Source organism: Python bivittatus, unplaced genomic scaffold (genome assembly GCF_059951505.1).
Source record: "Python bivittatus isolate LINGU-HERP-01145 unplaced genomic scaffold, Pbiv_v1 ctg000590_np1212, whole genome shotgun sequence".
Classification (NCBI taxonomy): Eukaryota; Metazoa; Chordata; class Lepidosauria; order Squamata; family Pythonidae; genus Python; species Python bivittatus.
In genome coordinates this window covers 12,992,131-13,012,002 of record NW_028277086.1, presented here as the reverse complement: position 1 = coordinate 13,012,002, position 19,872 = coordinate 12,992,131, and positions in this window count along the sequence as shown.

The window sequence follows — 19,872 nt, the reverse complement described above, 5'->3', positions numbered from 1 at the left end:
CATCATCGAGTCGTACGCAAGTATGTAGTGTCACTTGTCTCCTCTTGCTTCCCTGTGGATACCATCATCTAAGGTATTTGGACCTCCAATATTTCTGTGCTCTTTTAATCATTAAGAATTGTAAACACTTTGCTTGTAGTTTGTTTATTTGAACCAGCAAATCACACTGATTTATTTTTAAATAAATATGATGAGATAACATACATGTTGCTATCTGTCTCATCCATCAGGGACACAGAAAGTCAAGGGGGTCTGTAGACCCAACAAAGTTGAGGAATCTAGGAAAGGTTTCTGTGAATTAGTTTTCCCTGGTAAGCAACTTAGTAAATAATCTTGGCGCATCGAGGGAAAACTGTGATTGGTAAAATATTGATTCGCCATAGGAACCTTGGCCAGGTATGTATACACTCCTTCAAATCCCAAACTGTTTCCATAGTAACCCTAACTGTTTTAATGAAACAAAGAAGTACATAGCAGAGTTTTTCCATTCTTGGACACCTGATTATATACATTATCTGCCAATGGGTAGGTTTTCAATGAAATCCAAGGGAAAAAGCTTCATATGGGCTGGGGAAGGGCCAAAAAAGAAATATACTATCAAAAGACTAGTGATGGATTGGCCCAAATTGGGAGCTTTAATACATCCACTCCTACTCCCTGAAGAATAACATCTGATTTTATCTGATTCTCTTAATGTATCAGAAGGCTATTTATGATCATAGACACTAAATGAAGCACAGTACATCTGGTGATTACCTCTCAAAGAAAATTTCAGACAAGACCCTGATATTTCATTCTGCTCATTTGTTCCTCTTTATTATGCCCTCATAACCCCTGTACGATTGTAGTCATACAGCATGCTTAAGCAGGCCGGTTAAAGACCTAACAGATGCAGTTGTACAGCTTCCTAACCTTAGTTAGTGTTAACTTGGTTATGTTAGATGTGTCTTACCATGAAGCCAGCTCATTTGATTAATTTGTGGTTGATTTTTTTTTAAAAGAAACTAGAAAATGGGTTAATTCAGTAGTCAGTTTGTGTAGTGTGAACACAATCTTATAGATGTCTGCCAGGGTGGGCAAATACCAATGTGTGTTGTGACACAAGCTGTGTGATTTATGTACTTATGGCTGATGACAGGATGCAAGCAAGGCTGGGGTTTGCATCATAATGTCAAAATGTACTTTTCATCGTTTTTTTTTCATCCTTACAGTTTGTGTAACTCATGAATACCCTTTGGGGGAGATCATCCATCCATCCATCCTTCTTTCCTCTCTCCCTCTAGGAAGACTCTCCCTTATGTTTTAAATGTCCTTCTAATGCATTTTCTAGTTCCAGCTGAGGAGCAACTGCTCCAACAGTTAGAATTCAGAAAAATGATGTAGCATCAGAGTATAGCAGTTCTATTTAGCTACCTTAACCCAAGAAACTCCCATGTTTCACCATTCCACAGAAGAATGAACAACCACTTCTTGTGTTCTACAAAGCTGGGCAATTTTCACGAAGGGTTCAAAAATAATCCAGGACAGTTGGAGATGTAGATGTCCATTCCCAAACCATGGTGATGGCAAAATAATGAATGTGCATCTTGATATCACAATGCACATTTCATCCTTATATTAGTATGTAAGAAGCAAAGTTTGCATGATGATGGATGTTTTGTCACCCTCCCCCCTGCAATTGCCTAGGGGCAGAACATGCTGGAGGAATCACCATGGTAATATTAACCCTTTCTATCCGATTTAGAGATCTTTGAACCAACTGAGGCTGTGCTGTTTACACATGGAGCTCTCCTTGTTATTTGCAATCCACTGGTGAAAGGCGAGGGAGAGCAGATCAATCTCTAAGGGAATGCTGAGCTTAGATTGAGGCCTTAGATCAGTCTTCCCCAGGTGTATTGGACAGTAACTCCTAAACTGACCAGCTAACATGGTCATTGTTCATGTTGACCATGCATTTTGGAGTTGTAGTTCCACCAATCTGAATGGCTCGCACAACATGTAGTAGAGAATTCTGTAATATACTCAGTCTTGTTATCTACAACTGCTTAGCAACTGTAGCAATAGGACTAATTAAATTCTGAGGACCATGTTCCTACTTGCACTTGATTTCTTGCACCACTAATTCTTCTTTCAGCAGTTAGTCACACATTCTCCCATTTCCATGGATGGTTTGGGTTTTTTGGGGAGAGGGGGTGCGTGCATGCTGACTGGGGATTCTGGGAGCTGAAGTCTACATGTCTTAAATTTGCTAAGGTTGAGAAACATTGCGTTAAGGAAATCATGGGGTATGCAATACAGTGGAATAAACTGGAGTGTGCTAAAAGTACTTTATATTGAAAGGTTGGGCTTCTAATTTATTAGAACCAAAGTATTTGTGGAAATGAAATCAGTTTCCAATATTAGCACTCAGTGTTAATGAGAGGGCCAAGCCATCCTGATCGTTTTCATATGGCCTTGACTGCTAAGGAACCCCCTTTTTTGCTGTGACCACAGATTTATGTCCATTTCCTTTCCTGTCTGGTTCTTGAAAAAAAAAAAGGGGGGGTTGGCCTTGAAAAAATAAAACCAAGCTGGGCTGAACAGCACAGATAACCATAGCAGAAAAGCTGTCAGGCATATATACATTTGCAAGCCCAGTGCCTTCTCTCAGATTAAAAAGCTTCTCCCATTAAAATAAATAAATAAACCCCAAAGCTATGGAAATAAACTTGGGGAGGTTGACTTGCTCATCCATCACTCTTTTCTCTCGTCTAATCCAGCCCAGCCCTTTCTGTTCCTCAGTGATTCTTAAAACCCTGGGACATGTTTCAGAGACTCTAATTAGGAGAAGAGATTGTGCTATGTAATGGGACGTTGTTGGCTTGGCCTAACCATATCTATGCACATTGGGGAGACCAATCATTCATCCCCTCTTCCTATCTGCTTCTCTTGGACCTGATAAAGTCCTCAGAAAGTACTTCCAGCCCTTCTGAAAGCTTCGGCCCTTATCTGAAATGAAAAGGCTTTCCCTTAATTTGACTTAATCTCCCCTCCCCACCATCACACACACTGCAGGGGTTATTAATAAATAAGCTTTCCCATTCTGTTGGGTGATGGGGGTAGAGATATCTGAACAGGCAAAGGAGGACATGGACAATTGGAAAGAGGACAGATGGGGGGAAAGGGGGACACACTAGCTGTTTAACTTTCTTGGCATTCATGACAAAAAGTTTAGCAAAAAACTGCAAAACAATGTACTTAGGCCTACATGTACATGACATTACTTTTTCCAGGATCAGAAAGACTGGTTTTTCAATTGCAATATTTTTCGAACAAATCTTTATTTTCAAGAACATACACTAGTGATAATATAGAATCAACAACAATGCGTTTTTCAGATTTCGCCAAGGAAATGTATGATGACTCATGGGATCTACAGACTACAGTGATCCCAGATTTGAAGGGGCTGGATTGAAGCCGATTGCTAAAATCAGGAAATAAATTAAATGATGAAAATCTAGGCTGTTGAGTCTATGGATGGCGGGGGGGGGGAGCAGACAATTTACTAGGTCACAATACATGGAAGTTTGAATGACTACTGTTATGAAAACAGTACCCCCCCCCCCAAAAAAAAATAAATCCTCAAGGCCCTCAAAAATGGTCTTCGATTTTAGGGCTATACCAGAAAGAGGATAATGCTAGAAAAGAGAATAATTATAAAAATACTTTGTATAAGTCTTTCTTATATCTTCTGTTGATATAGATTTATTCTGTATTATTTTAAACATTAGAGTAAGATGTTTTATACGTCTATGCCTGTACCAAAGAAAGTCGCAAGTTATCTCTTTTTTTCTTTTCCTACTTTTTCTCTTCTTGTATTTCTTTCCTGATCTTCTCTCTTTTTCTATTCTCTTCTTGTTCTTCATTCTTCTATATTTTATTCTTGTTGAAATGTAATAACATTTATTTAAAAAAAAAAGATAATGCTAGAAAAGAAGGATACAGCTCCAGTGTCCATCCCAGACTCAGATTTCCTTTATCAGACTGTTGTCTTGGTAGCAGCTCTTCCTCCGTCCCTCAAGGTTATTCCTTCTTCCCTTACACCACCCTCTGTCCCCAGTCTTGGTGAAGCATCTTCTTTGGATTCCCCACTCCAAGCCACTGAATGACACCATGTGTCCTCCTCCCCAACCACAAATGCAACCGTTGATAAAGCCACTTGAAAGATCAACTGCAAGGCATCTATGGGAGTGGGGGGGAGTGTCAAACAAGCCAAGATGGCAGGTGTAACCGCCTAATTGCAGCCCCACCTTGACTCTTTCAATGCACCCCCTCCCCGATACCCTTGACAAACCGTGTCAGTCCAAAACTTTAGCCAATGCAACAGTTGCTTTCCCCACTGAGAACACTTTGTCCCCAAATGATCCCACAACATTGTGTGATGGCTTAGCAGCCATTTCTTTTCTGGCTTTGCTGCAATTCGGTGAGAAACACACTGAAGCTGATTTCTGACTGTATTTGGCTTTTCCCCCCCACTCGTTTGAACTCTTGCCTCATCCTGGCTCCTGGGCTCTCTGACCCCCCGGCTGTTGGAAGTCAGTTCTCGTCTGTTTCAGGGCTGAAACAGGCTGCACGACCTGCACAACCAGGTTGCCCCAGAAGAAACACAGGCCATTGCCACTTACTCTTGGGCAGGAATGCATGCCACCCTCTATGCCAGTGTTGTCCAAACTTGGCCACTTTAAGATGAGTGGACTTCAACTCCCAGAATTCCCCAGCCAGCCATGCTGGCTGGGGAATTCTGGAAGTTGAAGTCCACTCATCTTAAAGTGGCCAAGTTTGGACAACACTGCTCTATGCAGTCCCTGCCCATCAGGAAGGTAACCTCCACCTGTCTTTTCTTGTTTTCCAAATTAGGCCAGCTCGGGCAGTACTGTCTGGCTCATCTGCTTCATTTCATTGTAGCCTCGTCCCTTCACCCTAATCAGCTACTGCATACTGTGGCAGGAATACCGCTCCATCATCATTTACAAGTTCACCAGTAAATCTGGAAAACTCTGAGCTTTTTCTGCAGCTTACTAGTGGAGAGTGAAAGGGTCAGCTTCGTTCTTTGTTTTAACAAGTTTACTGATGAAAATGAAATAATGGATCTCCTTCCTTCCTCCCTCCCTCCCTGAAATTGACAAGACTTCTGCCAGTTTCCCCATCCAGTTAAAGTGATGCCAGAAGTTGCCTTGGGTAATTTTTAGTTTTGCATTCTGCACACTCCCCGCCAATCCCTGTATCCTGATCAGAGAAACTAAGCACACCACTCAGTTCAGCTACCAAATTAGCCTGATGTTTATTATTAAACATCAGCAAAACTTCAGAAACAGTTAACAGGCAAAACGGGACAAAAAACAAATGAGTGAGAGAGTGTGGGTCATGAACTACAAATGAAAAGATTTCTAAGGGCAGAGAGCTTAATTAAAAAAAACCCTCATTTTTTAGAGCCACTGGAAATGATACTGGTAGTAATGTAGCATGGCCCATCCCAAAGGATGATCCAGCTTTAACCCTTTCCATGTAGATAACAACAACAGAAGAGAGGTGGAAAGCAGGACACCAGGAGATCTCTCCTCTGTACTGTATCATAAGGAAAACAGTCTGGTGGACAAGGATGATGTGTCCAACAAGGGAGAGGAAGAATAGTAACACCGGCATTTTCTTTTTCTTTTTTTACCGGTCCGCTGATAGACGTACCAGATGGGAAAGGGTCAAGGACAAGATGGAGTCAGCAGAGGGAGGCTCACCCAAAAGGTTTATTCGTGGAAATGGCATGTCCTTGAAGATGGGTCCATGGAAAGGAGTGTGACTGGGAGGAGTGAAGAAGTAGGGGAATCCACCCAGGGCCCAAAGCAGAAGAACGGATTGAAATCGAGAACGGAGTTTTTTAAGCCAGCTTCATTTCAGCCAGTGTATCTGCAGGAGTCAAACCTAGGCAGCAGTGAAGTCAGTGACAGGGACCTCTGCGGCAATGGTCACGGGTTCCAAAATGGTAGGTGGGACTGGGTGGTCAAAGCCCCGCCCATCTCTAACATGCACTGCATGTAATGTATGCCGATAAAATGGGGTTTAGCTTACCTGGTCACACCCACCATGTTTGAGCCAGTGACTGTCACTGCGGGCACTCCTGCTCAGTGTGGATTGAGAGTATGTTCAGCTCCCCAAGTTCTTCCTGTTGGATGTCAGCATTGTGGGGAAAACCCTGCCATGGCTTCAGTAGCCAGGTTTGATTTATTTTAGTATTAGGGATATATCCCACCTTTATTTTGTACAACTCCAGGCAACATACCTAATTCTCCCACCTCCTATTTTCCTCACAACACCAACCCTGCGAGGTGGGCTGGGATGAGAGAATGGGACTGGCCCAAAGTCACCCAGCCGGCTTTTGCACCTAAGGGAGGACTAGAACTCACGGTCTCCCAGTTTCTACTCTGGCACCTTCACCACTACACCAAACTGGCACTCTTTCTTTCTCTTGGCACTGAGAGAAACACTACTGCCTTCTCATGTCTGCGTCTGCTCTTAAAGGCACAGGAGCCAAGGCTTTCAAAAAGTTGGCAGCTGTTACTTCTCCCATTTCTGTCCTGTGAGTTGGACAGGTGCAGAGATGTAATATGGGAAGACGAGCAGGAAAAGTCACTGTTCAGAAGCAACTGTTTGCATTCACAGGAGGTAGATGATACCACTTATTTTGGGTCTGCTCTCATGCTTGACAGCAACTGCTTCCCCCCAGAAAAATAAGGGCAGAAATATATTTAGAAAATGAGATATGACGTTATACTGTAGATGCACCCATTAAAGCCTTCCGTCCTTAAAAATTAAGAATTCGTCTCTCCACAGTCCAACATGCTTGTTCTCTGATGATCATCATCTGAATTTGGGATTATAAACTCTACTGGTTGTAAAAAAGATCTACTGGAAATCTCATTAACCCACAAAGGCTGAAAATATCAGTATGGCTTTCTGTTGTGTTGCAATCACGGAGCGCTATTAATGAGGCAACGTCAGGACAGCACTGACAATTCAGGATTGATCATCCATCATAGTCAGGAGTCGTGTTCCTATGGGAGCTAAAGTAGCCCAAAAAGGCTGAATAACAGCCAGAAAGGGGGGGGGTAATAATCTGGAGCCAGAAAGGGGGGGGAATAATCTGGAGCCTCCCTTTCGCTGGGGGGAAAAGGGCAAGTTGTTTCTCTGTAGAAAGAACAATAAATTGCCTGTTACATTAGACACAGAAGAGATCCAATGTGGGGAAGCCCAGAGCTGTTGTGAGAAAAATTGGAGAAGGCAGTGCTTTATATACAGCTTTCAGATCCTGGAGGAAAGACATAATGAAATGAAACCTAAAAGACCATGATCTGTAAGGATCTTTAGGATGCTCTCTGTACCTCTGGTCCAGGGTTAGGGAACTTGGGGGTTTTGCTAAAGAAACTACAGAAACTTCTACAATGTGGCACCTTTCAGACGAGTTGGGACTACAACTCCCAGAATTCCCAGCCAGGGCAGTTCAGCAGCACTTATTGAGGGCACTAAATTAGTGAAGGTTGCTTTACAGGAGGGGGGATCTGCAGGGGGGATCAAAAAATCAAGATGGTGGCCGCAACCATGTGATCCAAGGAGTGGAACTTTGATTGCATGGTTATAGCCACCACCCTCTTGACTTTTTTGACACACTGTAGACACCCTTGCTGCTCTATGTATGTTGCTGAATTTCTTCCCAGGAGTTTGAATGCTCAAACACTTTCTGTCCTGCACATGTAAACATGTACACAGATCTAGCTTGACTCACTTCATTCTTTCCTTCTGACAGATGCATCTTCTCCAAAATATTTGCTCGGTGGCTGTTTCACTCTAAGAGAGCGAGAACAATTTGATGGAGTTCCACAAAACACGTAGGATATAGTATTACACATCCTATTGCAAAGACTCATCATAATATAGCTGTTCTTAAGAAGGAGAGGAAAATCATAAATGTGAAAGACTGCTGATGTGGCCAACGCTGTAGTAAAATACTGGAAAAGAGTGTCCTTCCCACGATGATTTAAAGAGTTAGCAGCAAACATGAAGGGCAACAGATTTGCTCAGACTTTATTACTCCAGCTGAGATCTTTCTCACAGTGTCTCTCTCTTGCCAAACTTCTTATCATGGAAAACATCAGCTCCTTTATCTCCTATGTTACAAGCGTGTATATGGGGCCTGGCTGAAAGGGGCCATCTGCACCGAGAAAGACCAAATTAAGGAGCAGATGTGCATTTGATGGGTAATGGAGCCCCCAGCTTTAACTAATAATAGATCAAAGGACAGAAAGGGAAAAGCAACTATCCATTCAGGCTGTGGGTTTCATGCATTCACTGTACAAAGAACTAACTAATCTATATCTAGGGACCGGTTCACTTGGAGAATATACAGACAAAATTATAAAAAGAGAGTAATTGCATTTATGGCTCGGAAATCTCCCGTGTATGTATGACTATAAAACACCAGTAGTTGTTTAGTACATCATCTGCCTCACTCAGCAAGCTCTCTGATTTTCTTCTCCTTGCTTCAGGGATAAGGCTGCCCTGCCAAAATGTTGCCTCCATGGTGGGTGCTCAGCTGCAGAACCGTTTTTACTTCCTTCCTCATGGGGCTGCCTCCTTGTTACTACTTCTGCCACCATCCCTTCCCCCTGTTAACTAAGAGGTCATATCTCAGTATTCAAGCATGTGTTCCCTTGCAGATGGGACCAGGTTCAAAGTCAGCATCTCCCAGGAAGAGGACCGTGGTGTAGGTGATGAAAAAGAAACACTTCCCAAAGCCCTCTAGAGTCACTTCAGAGTAGACAGCCCTGCCCTAAATGGAGCAGAAATCTGATGTGGTGTATATCAGTCTCATATGTTCCACTGTCTGGTGTCTTAAGTTGAAGCTAAGGATTGTCCCTTGGCTCAGCTGATTGGGTGCCTCCTTGCCCGAAAGAAGGAAAATAAGAATAGTCCCATGTTAGAACATTGGTCCAATCCCTCTAATACTGTCTGCATCTGTCTGGAGATGATCTAGACCAGGATTTTTCAAGCTGCGTTCTTGTATAACCCTGGGGTTTGTGAGAACTTGATTGGGTTCTATGAGAGGCTGAGAAAAGTACATTCAAGGATAAGCAATTTTCCTATCACAGGTTCCAGGAATTATTACTTTTTAATTAACAGGTTTCAGGCTCTGAAACAGTTGGAAAACTCTTGTTCTAGACTTCCCTGAAGATACAGGATTCAACTTTGGGCATTCTGCATCCAAAGCCAGGGCTCTACCTATGACCTACAGATCTACAACAATGTAAAAGGGGAAGTTGGTAACAGGTTGTGGATTTCCCTTACACCAGTGTTGTCCAAACTTGGCTGCTTTAAGATGAGTGGACTTCAACTCCCAGAATTCCCCAGCCAGCATGGCTGGCTGGGGAATTCTGGGAGATGAAGTCCACTCATCTTAAAGTGGCCAAGTTTGGACAACACTGCCTTACACAGTTAACATGCAAAAGAAGCTATTGGATAACTTGTTTAAATCTCATCATGCTTTTGTGGCCACATCTCAGTGAAACTGACTAGAAAAAGGCCGGGATGCTGCAGTTTTAAAAGCAAAAGGTGGAATGGCTCTCTCCCAGTGGTGTTGCCAATAGCTTCGTTGTCATTGTTGAGGAGAAAAGGTTGAATTAAACCTGGTTGGAATCTTTCAGTTCATTCACAGAGATTTCTGCTTAGCTGAATATTCAGATGTGAAGCGAACCAGGCCCAGTAAGAATATCTAGAGGCAGTTAGTTAAGGTTCAGAAGGACAAGACAATTTCTTAAGGAAGGAGCATGCTGTGATAAGCCTGGATCTCTTTCTCCTCCTGCTGAGAGAAAAAGAAAATGTAGGGAAGCAGCCCAAGGGGGGGGGGGGTGCTTAGGGTTGTTCCTTATGGCCCCCTAACAAACTTGCTCAAGTGCCCCCCATCTATGGAAATGATGGTGTCAGTTTTCCCACCAGCAAGTGACACCTGTGGGAAGGATCATGGAGCCAGGAGATTCTATCCTTAACTTGCTCCCCACTATAATGGTAAAGTCAGTCCCAGTCACTGGCCTCATTACTCTAGCAAAATAGGGCTCTGCAAAATCAGGGGAGCCCATTTTTGGCCTGTAGATTTGTTTGTTGGCTCAAGGAGAGATGGATAGCATTTGAACATAGTCATCTGGCTGTGTCCTCAGACTATCAGTCTTCCAATTGGGAGAGGCAACAGACCCAAAGAGAGGAACAACAAGGGAGTTGCTTGCTAGCTCTACTCCTAGCGCAGTGGTTCTTTAACTGGGGGTAATTGCCCCTATGGGGGTAATTTGGGCATATCTTGAGGATAATGGAGCAATGTGTAATTGCTTGTTTGTGAGTCAAGGATCCAGTTGGGACTGCCGCAGCCGAGATGTTGTGTACCGCAGCAGAATCTGGTTCTTTTGTGGAGTTAATGACATTATCGGAGACCAGGAAAAGGGATAATTGGGTCAAACAGTTTAAGAATCACTGTCCTAGTGCCTTCAACCCACTACATTGCATGCTGGACTGGGGGTTTATACATCCTATCTATATGTACATTCACACATGTATCTCCCTCCTTCCCAGTAATTTTCCCCCTTCCAATGACCTTTCAGCACTTCCCTTCATTCCCTTCTTTTTCTTCCCATAGGCATTGCAGAAGACCACTGCTTTCCCATTGCTAACTTTGCTAACACAAACAGTTAAATAAAACCTTCAGCCTTAATCTGTAAGTGGGAAAAGCATTATACAGTTTCGTATGTTAAAAGTTTAAGCATCCGTGCCTCTCTGTTAATCAGAGAGCAATATGAATTTGTTCTCTGCTGGTTGCAAAGCAATTTTTATTATGATTTGGGTTCCTTGTTGGATTTTATAGTCATTCCTTAGAAATCCAAACATCAGAAGGGATTTACAGATGGAACTATTTTCATTCATTACTCTCTCTACAGTTATCGTACAAGATAATTTTACATTGGTGCTGAGTAACCTCAGAAGCTGATAAATAAAACAGTCGCGTTCCTCTCTGGTAGAAGCTGGTAGAATGTAGGACATCATCTGCAATTTGTTAATCTGCTGGAACTGGGGGGAAAAAATGTACAGGGCACCACCCACCAAAAACAGTATCAATCACTTCCACTCTTATCTTTGAATCCCATGTTAAGCCCCATGCCCCCAATATTCTTGTGAGAAAATGTGATGGTTGTAAGCCCATCTTTTCCTAATAATACACAGCTCTGCCTTGAACTGGATAAACAGAGAAGCAGGCATTTGTAGGTAAGTGGGGGTCTAAAAAATCAAGATGATGTCTGTGATGATGGCTTTTTTGACACACACACACACACACACTCTTACACACAAACACACACTCATGGGCATAGTATGTCCATCTGGAGTAACATTTCATTCTCAAACTTTTTTTTTCCCCAGACTTCCAAGATAACTTTTTCAGGATCACATGTAAAATATGTTTTCTGGTAGACTGCTAAGAAGCAGATGGAGGAAACTCAAATAAGATATATCTGATGATTGTAGCATAGGACCCTAAACGAACAAACAAACCGGAGAAAGAGATCAAATAGAGGCCAAATAATTATTTTCTCTTAGGGTTGGGTAGCTGAGCCACCAGGGTAGCATCAGCCTCAACTTCCTTTTGGGGAGCTCTTTCTGATCACAATTGCAAAAAATGGGAAGCTTGGTCTCCTGCCATTTAAGGTGGACATGAAAACCAAAACTATGCTAAAATAGGTTTTGCACAGTTTTGTTTTAAAGCAGAGAAAACCCTGTCTTCCCTACAGGAATGAAAACAACAACAGCAACAACTCTGGTTCCAGTTTTTCGTGTATCATTGCCTGACCCTGTGGACTCAGCTCCAGCCACCAAAAGGCTGTCCACCCCTTTTTTGACCATTTATTGTCTGAGAATCCATCTGCAACTCCTGGTTGCTGCTGAATCCTATTGCCCTGCTCCCAGAATTCTGTGGCGCCTGAACATAGCAAATCAATATGGCCCTGATCGCTACTGGTTTTGCAAATAATTTAAAGAATGAAGGGCCTTTGAACCATGCATGCCTCATACTTCCATTTCTTCTGCTAAAGCAGTGTTTTTCAATCTTGGCAACTTTAAGATGTGTAGACTTCAACTCCCAGAATTCTACAGCTAGCATGGGAATTCTGGGGGTTGAAGTCCACACATCTTAAAGTTGCCAAGACTGAAAATTGCTGTGCTGAAGAAATTCTTCCTAGCCACCATATCCAGTACGGCAAATAGCACTGCATTCTTGCTGACCCCTTTTATAATTAAAAGGCTATTAACAAATATCTGGAGAATACAAAGACATGGCTCACACCTATCATATATATACGCAGCAGATCCGTAGGCCTGGCCCTATCATTAGAGTAGGTCAGCTACCTGAGGTAGCGGTCGGGACTGGCCATGGGAATCAGGTGGCAAGTTTACTGACATTCATCAATGACTGGAAACCCCTTATGGACTTTTTGCGTAAAAAAGAAAATGATTTTGGGACTTATGGTTTTGATGATTAAAAGAATAGGTTATAGAAAGAAGGGAATTGTGATGTAATCTTAGAGAGAGGTTTAATTAGAATTGCAGGTATAATTGGCAAGAGGAAGATCAGAAGTCACTTTTATCTATCTATCTATCTATCTATCTATCTATCTATCTATCTATCTATCTATCTATCTTCATGTTTTCTGTCCTTTTCTTTTCCTTTTCTTTTTTCTATCTCCTTTTTTAATTTTTTAATTTTTTAATTTAATTTAATTTTCTTTTCTCTTTTTCTTTTTCACATTTAGTTTACTATATATTTTTTCTTTCCTTGAATGCATTTCTTATTATCTATTTAAACCTTTTAATAAAAACTATTTAAAAAAAAAAAAAGGAACCAGGGGCAACTGTGGACACTTGTTTTCTCTCAGCCTAAACTGTTTTCTAAAAAGGGAAAGCATCATATACATTGCCTTCAAGCCCTCCAGGTATGTTGCAGTTTACTTTCCCTATTTTCTAGCCCACGTGGCCTTTGGGCTCACGCTTCTTTGTCCATACTTATTACTGTTCCTTCCTATGCTTGAGGAAAGCTCTGAGCATGGCTGTCATGGCATTAGGACCTGCCAAGGCTGGGCAGCTTCATGGGCCCTGATCAGGGACGCTGGCCTCCACTCTGCCAACACCTCTTCTCTCCCTGTGCCAGAGGTGTCCTCAAGAAAGTCCAGTACTATGTTTCCTAGTCATGGGTATCCACAGCAAGTCAGGATTTTGTCAAAAGACTGAAATGTAGGTTGCTGCATCACAACGCAAACTTTGAACCTCATACATTCACGTGCAATTTCATGACACAGGTATAAAAGGGGCTGAGTTTGTATTGCACTGGTGCAATGTACATATCGTCTTTCTCCTGTTGTTCTCCCCTGTGGATTCCCGTGTTCCTGGCTGCCATTTCCATGAGATTAGCCCACAGTAGGGCAGGTTACCCGGTATTTATGGAGGTCCTCAATATTGGAACTGCCTTGGAAATGATACACCCTGTGGATTTTTGCTTTCCCCTGCACATGAGATCTGTTTCAAATCCATCATGATGAGTCCTGGGGAACTTGAAAGGTTGCATGCTGTTTTGTGACATTTGCGTTGGTCCTAATAAAACTATTGACTTGGGATTTTTTTTTTCAGGAACCATCATAGTTATCCTTGCTTGTTAATCTCCAGCTGGCAACTGTAACTGCTCTGGGCAATTTGATTCTGCTTACTCTGTCCTTAAGTATTCCTGGCGAGGTTTCCTTAGACTTTGCAACATGTCTTCTTGAAGCCACTTCACATTGGTGACTCAAGCATTCAAAAACCTTTTGTTCCATCTTGGTTGTAAACATAATGATCCTCCTTGCCCCAAATTGCTGCTACACCCCTTCCCTGTTCTTTGCAAGCTTTTACTCTCCTGGCTTGAATAGTTGTGCATTTTAGTATTTGGGAGATGGCCAAGTGCCAATTTTTTAAAAAATTTTTATTTTACTTACGTCACCTTTCTTCAGCAAACACATCTGCTTCCACTTGTACTGTTTCATTGCTTTTGTTTTCCTGGATTATTAAAGGGGGGGGGGAGGCTTTTCTTAGTGAGCATTCATAAAAGCATTACATGCTTCCAGTCCCATTTCCTCCTGATCTTGCTCAAGAAGTATTTCCCAAAGAAATCCTTTGATTAATTCATTTGAAATGTTAGGGCCCATACCTCTTCCTCATTTTATTGTTATCTATTTGGATGAAGAAAGAGAATCCTCCCTTCTTGTAAAAGAAGCAAAAGTAGACGACAATGTCTATCATTATAGTTAAGAGGCATATAACTATGCCATTCCTACTCAGTCAACCTGTGTTCTTCTCTCCTAATCTAGTGAAATTAATCTTACAGAATTAGCAGCCAAGAGTGCTTATTTAGTCTTGAAAAGAAGGATCCATGCAGAACTCTGGATTCAAACATTTCAGTGGCCATTCTCCATCCCATGCCAAACTTTAAATATTTTCCCCTATGCTGGTGCTCATCAAAGCTGTAAGCAAATGACCACTTGAAATTCTCCGTCCTGATGTGTACAACAGAGATGGGCTTTCCGTTTTCTTGACTTTTTTTTTTTTTTTCAAAGGTGCAGCTGGTGATGACACAGAGCAGGGAAATTTGGGACTGTTTAACGTTTGTGGGGTTGAACAGATTTTAAGGCCTAACACATCTATTTTGGATCTTTGAAAAAAACCTTAAAATGCCAAAGATAGCCCTGCCAAAACTCAGAAGTTTTGCTGACCAATTTTGATGGTGCAAAGTGGGTGTAAGGCCACAAAATTGGAGCTGGGGGTGCATGCAACCTGTGGTCCATAGGATGCCCACCCTTGTACTACATGGAAGGAGAAGGAAGAGATGGATTCTAAAATTTCAAGGACATTCTGTGGTTCTCCTCAGGGGCTGAGGAGGGGGCAGAAGGAGCATGTTCACTGCAGTGTTCTCTCCTTCTTTGTAGAAATTACTCATAAGGAGACTGTCTGAGGAAGGCTTTTGAGGCCAAGGAAAGTGGGGGAAAGGAAGACCATTTGATCAAATTCTCCAGCCAGAGGAAACTTTCTCTGTGATGCCAGTCCTATCATTAGACAGAATGAGGCAGTCATCTTAGATATCAGATGCTAGATTAGGAAAAGGGAACCGTTATAATATGACATGGGGCCTTCCCTTAAACCTTCTAAATTAGCTTGCTGACTTCAGGTGCACATCAGTGGAATCAAAATAAAATTCAGCTGCCAGTCTGAGTTGATTTTTGCTTGCAGATGGGAGGGGTGACTTCTTGGCCTTTGCCATTGGAAACTAAACATCTGGAGCTGGCTGTGATTCTCAAGGATGGAGTTGTCCTAGCACTGGAAATGCTTCATTCTGTTTTTCTGGGTCCCGGTCCTCAATTCCTTGCCACTATAAGTAGCAGCATGAGCAACATGTTTGTACCTGCAGACCAGAGCCTCTGAGAGGGAGGCAGCCAGCTCACCAAAAATGTTGAAGAACATCTGGTGAAAGCTCTGTAAACCGGCCTCCTTTTGCTTCAGTGGAACTAACCCTTTTCCTAACATTTTCCAAATTATTTCCTGGTTCACTCAGAATGATTTCAAAATGAATCAGCAAGCAGCAGAAGCACAATCTGTGGACTCAGAGAGAGGGGTATGTTTGAAAACATTCCTGCTTTTTTTTCTATTTGAAGCTGCTGATACGATTTCTTAGTATTAATGGGTGGGGCTAGAGACAAGTATTGATATCATTTCTGTGACATGTCATGGTTGCAGCTTAAGAATAGGTAACATTGACTCTCCAGTCTAACAATTGGCTACAACAGAAGGGACTTTTTGGGTGATCTTTCTGCTGGAATGTTCTCAGCAGCTGCAGAAGGCTGCCAAGGGACCAGAACCTCCTCCCTCATAATTCCCATGGACTGCACTTGTAAATAACACTGTGGGTTGTGTCCTGCTTCTGTCAGCTAACTCTCCTTAGGTAACAAGATTGATTTGCTCAGTCCTCTCCTTAGATGGGAAAACAACCTTAAAAAGAAGACCTGCTGGGTTTATCTAAGACAGCAGTAGCAGGGAGTCAACCTAGTGTCTGGAGGCATCTCTGTACCTTGAAAGTGCTCTCTTGGGTCCTACCTATGTCTGCCCCACCTGGCATAATATGGTTTATTTTTCTAAAGGAAAAAAAATTATGAAATAGGAAGCTGCATGCTGAAAAGCAAAGCATATGGCTTTAGAGTATTTTTTTTTTTAATTTACCAAGATGCCTCTGGACTTCAGAAACAAATTTAAGGGGAGGGAAGGAAGGAAGGAGGGGCAAACCATAGTAAATACGGCCTAGACCAGTGTTTCTCACCCTCAGCAATTTTAAGACTGGACTTCAATTTACAATTGTACTTATAACTGCTGTAAAGAAGATTGGAAGCCACTAGTTTATATCTTTCTTTTTCTTTTTCTTTTTTTCTTGCACTTTTAGCTCTTTGATTTTTTCTTTTTCTTTTTTCTTCTGTACTCTATTAGTTTGTATTAGTTTTCACCTATGTATGTATGTGTGTGTGTGTGTATATATATATGTACATACTGTATATATATATAAATAAAAAGATGTATGGATGTGTGGTACAAATTCCTAGAAGTCCCCAGCCAGCACTCCAGCCGAAACAGAAAAAGGAGTTGAAATTTGGGAAGGGATTTCTCAGGTCAGCTTCATTTCCAGCTGGCTGATGCATGGAGGATTAGGAGCTGAAGGCTACAGTATGTAAAAGCCCTAGAGCAGGGTTTCTCAACCTTGGCAGCTTTAAGATAAGTGGACTTCAACTCCCAGAGTTCCCCAGCCAGCATTCTGGGAGTTGAAGTCCACACATTTTAAAGTTGCTAAGGTTGAGAAACACAGCTTTAGAGTAATGTATATGACTAGGTTGACTTATTTCTACTACGTATGCCTTTTACAATGTCTGTTGCGTCCAATATATTTTCTAGTTGAATTTTATTCTGATCTTTGGAAGAAGAAAGGTGAACTGTCAAGCTGTCCATTGGAACCCTCTTCTTACTTCTCAGTTTATGACTCAGAAGGGCTTCCACGTTGCCCTTTGCTATGTATGTTTGTCTTTTTTACCACTTTCATGCCTTATCCCTAAATCTCATTCTCTCTTGTTGTGTTTGATGTTTTTAATCTGTACCTCTTTATTAGCTGGAGGGAGAGGTTCTTCCTTTTTCCCTTTCTGGGGCTTGATTTTTAAATGGACTTTTGAATCATTTCATGAATTATAGTTTCATTCACCGAAAATGCAGATCCATCCTGTTAAAAAAACACACCTCTGCAGATAAGTGATTGAAAACAAAAATGTGTGTGTGTGTGTGTTGCTATAGACACTATAAGTGTATTGAGCTTTTTCTAATATGAAACACATGACTGACTGAAGCCTTGATTAGCCCTTATCCTGTGTTTTCATTCTATAATATTACTAATGATGATCTAGGGCTCTGTTACATGATGTTTGTATAATACCAACTCTGAGATGCATAGATCGTTCTACCTGTGGCAGGGATTATCAGCTGCAATTCACAAACAAAAAAAAAACTGAAATTAAAAATGAGGAGGGCAGGGCTTTTAGTAAGAATGGAGTAGGCAATTGATTGATAAACATTACTTAGGCACTATTTTGAAAAATGTATGATGCGCAGACCCAAATATGGAATGTTATATTTCTGGTTCTTCCTAAACTTTATCCATCGTGCACAAACAACAGTAAATCCATTTTATTCTTTGAATGCAACTGTGTTTAGGACATATCAATAACATATTCTTAATTATAATAAAATATCACCAAGTCATATTCTGGTGGATTAACCAATCCAAGTACTGTGGATAAAAATGCACACATATGATTTCCTCCTGGAACTGGATGGCATCAATCACATTGTTTCTATTTTTTCTAGTTAGTCTTCAATAAGCTAGAAAACTAGCATGTCTCTCCTCTAGAAACTTCTAGGTGGCTAACCCTAAGACTGTTTCTTACCTTAAGGGTCTTTCCAACACACATACACATGAATTTTAGTTGGAACCTTCAACACAAAAATGGCGCAGATATGCCTTTCTCTGCTCCCATGCAAGGACTCTGGCCAGCCTGGAAAGAGTCTTGAAAGATTATTGGATCTCCTAGAAATAGGAGGAGAAAATAGGGAAGCACAAAAGGCACTTTTTCACCCACCTTCTTGACCTTCCCCACCTCTAAGTTGTTTAGCCAGATTGCAGAATCTGTCTCAATGCACGTGATCCCAAAAGATTTGGATAATGCAGCTTGGCAGCAGATTTCAAATTATCCTTTTTAACATTCATAAAAATGAAATCATTTCATACATAGTGAGCATTAATTACCCTAGTATATCTAGTTAACTTGATTTGAATTAAATTAGATTTCACTTAAATCAAGGTTTGTTTCTCTCCTGGCCACTTCGCCTACTTTGGGACTGTGTCCTTGAGAAATTATTCAAAGGAAATATGTGGTCCTTGGCTCAAATAAAGTTTGTGGAATCCTGTGTTATAATCAGTTTACACTCCAACCCGCATTCAACTGCCTGAATTCAGTTCACGCACATACAAATACATCCACACATTTTAAATAATTTTTCACTTTAAATTGGTTCAGTTCTATATATCAACAAGGAATTGGGCATATTTTCCTTAAACGTGCTTGGAAAACATACACAAGTTTTTAAAATGAAATTTATCATAGTTTCAGACTTATGTCTGATAGTGCAGGATTTATTAACTGTACAAACTGTACAAAGTTCTATTGCACAGTAAGTTAAAGGAATAAATGAAGTCCTTGTTGCAGATTATTTATGCCTACAGAGACTAACTCAGCTTGCCTGCACTGGAGAAGAACATTATATAAAAGAGGATCTGGGATTAATTAGTGGAGTGTGAACTAGGCTAGGAAGGGGCTCTCTAAAATCTCATCCTTCTCTTCCCCAAAAAGAAGATATACTACAGTCTCTGACATCCATGATCCAGAAAGTGTAGAACCACCTACTCTGAATATCTGCAGTTATCTAAGGTCCATGCCAAATAAGAGTTGGATCCTGGGATTGTATCCATTTGGAATCAGTTGGTCTACCTTTAATTAAAGAACCCATATCATATCATTTAGAAGTGTTGATCCTGGCTGGCTGAGGCTCAAGCAAATAATAGAAATTTGGGGCCACCTCATGTATGCAAAGCATATGTGTCTTCTCCATATCCAGTCAAATTAGTTTTCCCCCCATGCCCCATCTCATTTAGTAAGGATTTCCTTCTCCAGAAATGTTAGAACTACTCTCAGTTATGAGAATCCAGTGGTGGTTTGTATATTCTTCCTTACACCAGTGGACAAGGGATCTTTTTAAATTTATACTTCACCACACCCAAGAAATTTCTTGGAGTTGTCAGGCAGAATCTAATCATCTATTTCCTCAGAGTATCCCCGTAAGACTGTGACCTAGGCTGATCTCAGAAGCTAAGCGGAGTTGGCTCTGGTTAACACTTGGATGGGAGACAGAATCACACAGCTGTTGGCCAGACTGTTATTTAAAAAAAAAAAAAAAAGAGCATCCAAAAAGAAGGCAATGGCAAACCCCTTCAGTAATTAGCCAAGAAAACTACATGTATCAAATTGAATTTGATTCCAGGTTGTCTTTACTTTTAAAGACTAGAAGTTACAGAAAGAACAGATCCTGTTGATTGCCCAACACCAGTGGACAAGGAGATGCTGGTTCTCTCCTTCATACTGTGTTTAG